We start from the raw sequence: 7,251 nt of genomic DNA, 5'->3' as shown, positions 1-7,251 counted from the left end.
AAACTTTTGTGTGGTAGAACAATAGGAAAACATTCTAGGCACAAGGAGTGAAGTGGGCTAAGTGTAGGGTTTAATTATTGCAAAGAATTTTAGAATTAGCCCAATTCACCCCCCCCTCTTGGGCATCTTGATCCTTTCAAATTAGTACTATATTGCTAGTTGATGTAGATGTGGGGAGTTTTTCTCCCTATAAATATGTACCAACCCCTTGGGCAAAGCACATCAAAACTACTATAAGGGGAGCCCCTAGTTTGAGAAATCTCTCGTGTAGTAAATCAGATTTTTCTCCTCCTTCTCTCGCCATCGCTGTCGCTGCCGCACTGCCTAGCCCAACCATCCTCTCCTTTGTGCAACAAGTTGAGCCCACCCCTGCACAACTATTGTTGCCATGGCCGTGTGGTGGCTGTATGGGAGGCCAAAGGATGAAGACAAGGTAATTACAAAATTACCACCAGTTCGTAATATCGTCGTCGTATGTTTGTTTTAACTCTCACTTGACCACAACAAGCCTAATGAGAAGGTGGATGCACACTTTGCTACTCTTGATCTTCACTAATGAGGGCTCTCTTTGGGATTCTCAAATCTCAATCACCTCACTAGGACCTTGCTCTTCTTGGCACTCTCTAAGGTGTTTCTCAGCTATTGAAATGAGCAAAAGTACCCCCACATACGAGCAGAGGTTGTATTTATAACACCAGCTGAAAAACAAACCGTTATGTGCCTCTGTAGGGTGACCGGACGCTCCGGTCATGTTGACCGGATGCACCGGTTAGTATACCCCGAGCTCCAGTGGTTATGAGTTGACTAGACGCTGGCAGCGTCCGATCAACACTGATTGGACACATCCGGTCATGTTTTCCCCTCAATGGAACCTTACTGATGTCGACCGGACATTGGACCTCTAGATTCCGGTCACTTGTTGAGCAGTGTCTGGTCAGTAGACAGAACCTGATCAGCGTCTGATCAGCATTGACCGGATACGTCCGATCAGGATTCTCCCTCTTTGAGACCTTACTGGAGTCGACCGGACGCTGGACCACAGCGTTCGGTACCATGACCTCGCAGCGTCCGGTCATTTCCAGATGATTTCACCTTGGTCAAATGAACTGACCGGACCCTGAGCCAGCGTCCGGTCACACCAGAGTCAGCGTCCGATCAGTATTTGACCCTCCATTCACTTCCAACTCTTGAACATATGTGAATGAAGTTTGCTCCATTGGATCAAAGGGCTGTTGTGGAGCTACCTAGTGCTAGTTTTAACAAGTGTGCACCACACCTAACTCACTAGACTCACCTAGGTCAAGCTACCCATTCATACCCCCCTTAATAGTATGGCCAAAGGAAAAACAAAGTCCTAAACTGCTCTAAGTGTCTCTCCAACTCCAATCGACACTTAGAACTAGTCCATCCTTAACCTTGTTGTCCATCCTTTGAAAACCAAAATGATTTCCATCGTAGGGGCATGATAACTTTGATTGCCCAATCAATCTCTATTACCGTGACCTAACTCAATTGTTTTTGCAAAACACACGTTAGTCACAGTAATCACGTATTGTCATTAATCACCGAAACTCAACTAGGGGCCTAGATGCTTTCAATCTCCCCCTTTTTGGTGATTGATGACAATACTACCTCGAGTATGTGAAAGAGATGAGGTTTTTAACATGCTTGGTTCATATAAGCTTTTGGCAATAAGAACAAAAGTGTTAGACAAGCTTATATGACCCAAGCCATCATGATGTACTCAAAAGATATAAAATATGCAAGAGTACAACTAATAAAGCTCATTTGCATCGGAGTAAAGCGCGGAAGCAATGGCAAATGAGCAAAACACAAGTGATATGACATATAAAGAATTCAAAGTAGAGAGCACACATATCATATATCATGATCACGTAGATATCACTATCACATAGATATAGTAGTAAACATGAATGCATAATGTAGCACACACATAAAAGCATAATAGTGTATCTCACAAATAGAAACTCCAAATATAAATAGATAAGCTAATATAATAACTCTGCTCCCCTAGATAAGTAGCTCCCCTAAGCCTAACATACTCAAACCCTCTCCCCTTTTGGCGTCAAACACCAAAACCTACGGGTCAGTCGGCGGGGCTGCAGCGGATGAGCCGGGCGCTGAGGTACGAGGATCAAGGTGGAACTGAGTGCCATCATCGTCTGATCTAGAGTTCTAAGCTGCCTAACCCTCTGTAGCTGGAAGTGATGCTGAAGCAGTCTAGGTCAGATCAGAAACTAGTGCTGTTGTAGGCTGAGCTGGTATAACTGAAGCAGCTAGCTCTGATGATGCCACGGAGGAGGAGAGCGTCTCTATCGTCGCTGTGATAGCTACAGCCATAGAAGGACCTAGAACATGCAGGTATGGAGGAGTGGCTACCCTATCAACTCACTAAAGGAGGCTCCAAGACTCCTAGAGACTGAAGTGTCTGGCTCAAGCAGCGACGATGTCTGTGCCGGTGTGAAGCCCGTCTGAAGTGGAGTGAACTGCAGGGCTACCACTGGCAAAGCGAACCACTAGGACACCTACTCTGTCAGTGAAGCATACTGTGTTGGTGGATGTCCCTGACTCTGAAGCCCACTAGTCTATAACGCTAGAGTCATTGAAGTGGTAGCAGGCTAACCAAGCTAGGGCATAGGCTATGGTGGTGGGGCCCTAATCGCCTGCACTACATGCTGCATAAACCCGAGAAGCTGTTGCTGCATGAGTATTTGCTATTGATGCATAGCCTACTGCTGCTGTTGTTGTGCCTGGGTCTGCTACTGAATAACAAGCTGCTGGTGCTAGAACTCATCCTACCGAGTCTAGAACTAGGCAAGTGTAGCAGCTATCTCCTGAGCCTGTCTAGCCTGGTCCTGCCTCATCCGCTCAAGTATAGCTAGAAGAGTGGGGTCAGTCTGCGGGGTAGGTGGCGCTGAACTGGAGCTACCGGCCTTAGCATTATGTCATCATGGAGGCATCTGTGGAATGGGCTGGTAATCATCATCAGAACTGCCACTGGGCTCACTAGTGACCAACCCCTCCTACTGAGCAAGCTCCTCCTCCTCTGTAGCTGCAATACCCCTGATGATATCATCCTACTAGGCTGTAGTCTCTAGCACCTCTAGATGATGGCGCGGCTGACTCGGTGCCTGTGGTGTACTATGGTAGATCATCTGAGACAGGTTATAAGTAGGAAACTCTATCGTGGCACCACTGTACTCAGCAATTATCTCAGGTGACTTAACTGACATAGCTCTGTGGATAAGAAATGTGACCCAGTGAGCATAGGGTAGCTACCTATGACCTCTAAAGCCCTCAGCTATAGTGTCCTCCATCTCTGACAGAAGGAGATCCTAGATATCAAAAACTGTCTACTGCATGAGAGAGTTGAGAAGCCATAGCTAAATCCGAGTCAATACCTCTTTGTATCCCATCCTCAGGAGTAAAGTCCTCCTCATAACAGCCTCAAGCACGTGAGCAGTGGGCATGAGATCACTAGGGTTCCTCCTCGACCCCTCACCAAAAGGCTCAGTGAAGCAGTGACGTACCAAGTCTATAGGGGGTACCATGCCACCATGAGGGCGTCTGGGGGTGCAGTCTATCCATATCACACCTCATGGAGCCTGACTAGCTACTCCTAAAGCCTGAGAATCTCCCTAACCCTAGTGCTCATCAACCAATAGTCTCTGCCACTGAATGCAAAGTGAATAAACCTATGGTGGGGTCAATCCAGAGAGATGCATAGAACTGGCGAACCCAAGATGGAACATATAATCCGGTCCATCTAATCAGATCTGTCAGCCCCAGCAGATATGCAAGGTAGGGGCGAATGTGCTCTCCAGCTGCTACAATAATAGACTCTATGTTGCACACTCTCTATGGTCTGAAGACTGCTCCGCTATTTAGATAAGCATTATAGAAGTCCTCTTGCAGGGGTGTATAGAATCCCTCTGATACTCTCTCATTCCTCCTAGGTGAAAACCACACCTCAAACTCAACAAACCTCAACTAATGCACCTGCTTGGTTGTGGCGGCCCTCAGGTCAAGATGGGTCACTAGAGACAGACCCTATGGTCGAGGTGGTGGATGAGAACCCCTTCTCTGAGTGACTAGCCTCAGTGAAACTAGGACACGAGTATGACCAGAGTGGCGTAACTGTGGCTGAGGTGCTGGCTCTATCTCCTCAGCCTGCTAGATCTGCTCACCCTCCTAAGACTGTTGTATCAGTTGTGCCTCTTGTGTCTACTGAGCAGGCTAAGGCTCCTGAGTCTGCTGTGATGGCTGAGGCTACTGCTGTGGCTCCTCCTAAGGCTGAACCTCATCAATGGCAACACGCTATCCTCCAATCATGAGGGTCCTAGCTGGACCACCATGAAGATGCTCAACATGCTGAAGTGTAGCCATTGCCTCTGGTGAAAGTGGATCGGCAATCCAGACTCCACTACGAGCGCCTCCTCTCTTAGCATGCTCTACGGCCTCTGCAACTGCGGTGGCTCTCGCTGTATCTGCATCTAGATACTTGCACTTCCTAACTGCCAGTTTCTTGGTCGCCTTGCCTTTAGGTTCTGTAGGCTGGTGAGGCGAGGGCCTCGGATCCTCATCACCGGGACCACCACCGACATTCTTTGTACGAGCCATCTAAAAGATCTGAGATGAATCAACTACCTCTGACAAAGATCAACTGTCGCTGACACTTTTGAGGCTTGGCCTCGTTCTATACTCACGAGCTTGTCCCCGAGTTGACAATTGCCACTGACACCTCAATGTAACCGACTCGCTGCATGATAGAATAGAAAGGATATACAAATAAATACAGTATATCTAAAGATGCGAAACCCTAGGAAGCAAGTAATTTAGATACGAAATTGAAACACAGGGCTTGCTGCCTGTTGAAACGGTGAAACGGCGAGAGGAGGAATGGATCGAGGGACACCGAATCGGCTAGGGTTCTTGGTCGGTGAGGATCGGCAATGCAATGAATCAATGGCCGAGGGTTCGTAGTGCCGAAGTTAGGGTTTACTGGTGGCAATGGATTTAGGGCATCATAGGGGTGATTGCAGCCGGCAGTGCTATTGGGTAGCAATGGGGAGCAAGGAGGCGCGGGAGGCGCTACAGGCGGCGGCGAGGCACACGGTGGCGCTGCAAGCTGTGGGCGGTGATGACGTGCGGTGCTACTATGGCGGCATAGGGAGCAACTATAGGCGGCGCATGGGCAAGCGGTGGCATGAGGAGCAGCGGTCACGCGCAGGGCAGCGGCGGCGCAGGGAACGGAGGCACGGTGGCGGTTGTGTGGGGAGGCACTACTGGCGGAGGCTGCTCAGCATGAACAGGGTGGCAATGGCATGCACGGTGGCTTGGGGAAGATGGCGCGGGATTAGGTCATGCGCTAGGATTATATGCGGGTCCCCCGATGGATCAGAAAAGGTAACGGGAAAAGAGACCTGAAACCGCACGCTCCGGTGGTAGCCACCCAGCGTCCGGTCGATTCCAGAGAGGTCCAATTCCTCTGGAATCATAACCGGACATGTCTAGTGGACATCGACCGGACGCAGCCAGAGTCCGGTCACCTAGCCTTGATGCCTTCATGATCGACCGGACGCTGAAGCTCCTCCTGACCAGACGCTGGAAAAACACTGTTTCAGCGTCCGATCACTCCTGCTCGGTAGCTGTTCACCTCCTGTGAACTGACCGGACGCTGGACATCAGAGTCTGGTGCAGTACCCAGTCACTCCTTCAGCGAATCTTCAAATTCCTTCGCATTGCCTATTCCCAATCAAGTCCCAACTCCAATAAGATCCAAATAAACACCAATTGGGACTGATGTGAGTGACCTCTCTCAAACCCTTAAGTTTTTTCAAAATATTTTGCCTTAGGCTATAATTCTTTTTAAGAAATTAGGCAATAAGAGGGCAATTTAAGATAAACGACAAAACAACATTCATGCATATGCAATACTTGAATGTAAATCTAGTTGCTTGTCAAGTTTGATCCAAGGTTAAGCTTCTTCACACGCTTTTTGGCAATTATCTTAACCATGTTAGACAAGCCCTATATGCATTATAAAGCATTAAACATGTTGTATATTACAATGCAACGCAAGGACAACACAAGCTCAATTTTTAGTGAGGTTACTACAATCAAGCACATTTAGTTCATTCCGCAATCTACAAAATGTTGCCTCATCTAGCGGTTTAGTAAAGATATCCGCCAATTGATCCTCGGTCCTTACACCTTCTAGTGATATATCATTTTTAGCAACATGATCTCTAAGAAAGTGATGGCGGATATCTATGTGCTTGGTGCGAGAGTGTTGAACCGGATTATTTGCAAGTTTTACTGCACTTTCATTATCGCACAAAAGAGGTACTTTATCTAGAACTACACCATAGTCTAGCAAAGTTTGTTTCATGTAAAGTATTTGTGCACAACAAGCACCCGCGGCAATGTATTTCGCTTCAGCGGTGGACAAAGCCACACTATTTTGTTTCTTAGAGGACCAAGACACAAGTGATCTACCAAGCAAATGGTACCCTCTAGATGTGCTCTTTCTATCAACTTTACAACCAGCATAGTCCGAATTAGAATAGCCAACTAATTCAAATAAAGCTCTTTTGGGATACCAAAGGCCAATGCTTGGTGTGTGCTTAAGATACCTAAGGATTCTTTTTACGGTAATTAAATGAGTTTCCTTAGGATTAGCTTGAAACCTAGCACACATACACACACTAAACATGATGTCGGGTCTAGATGCGGTCAAATACAACAAGCTACCAATCATAGAGCGGTAGAGAGTTTGATCAACCGGGTTACCTCTCTTATCTAGGTCGAGATGTCCATTGGTTGGCATTGGAGTCTTGATTGGCTTACATTCATCCATCTTGAACTCTTGAGAAGATCATTAGTATATTTCTCTTGAGAGATGAAAATCCCTTCTCTCATTTGCTTGACTTGAAAACCAAGAAAGAATGTAAGCTCTCCAATCATTGACATCTCGAACTCCTTCGACATCAATTCTGCATGAATCTTCATTTGATGATCCAAAGATGATATCATCAACATACACTGGACAAATGAAGATATGCCCATCAAGCTTCTTGGTGAATAGTGTGGTGTCGACCTTCCCAATGGTGAAGCCCTTCTCAATAAGTCCCGAAGGCACTCATACCAAGCTCTTAGGGCTTGCTTAAGCCCATATAATGCCTTGGACAACCTATAAACATGATTAGGATATCTAGGGTCTTCAAACCC

The sequence above is a fragment of the Miscanthus floridulus genome, chromosome 7 (genome assembly GCF_019320115.1).
Source record: "Miscanthus floridulus cultivar M001 chromosome 7, ASM1932011v1, whole genome shotgun sequence".
NCBI lineage: Eukaryota > Viridiplantae > Streptophyta > Magnoliopsida > Poales > Poaceae > Miscanthus > Miscanthus floridulus.
Note: the sequence above shows the minus strand (reverse complement) of the source record.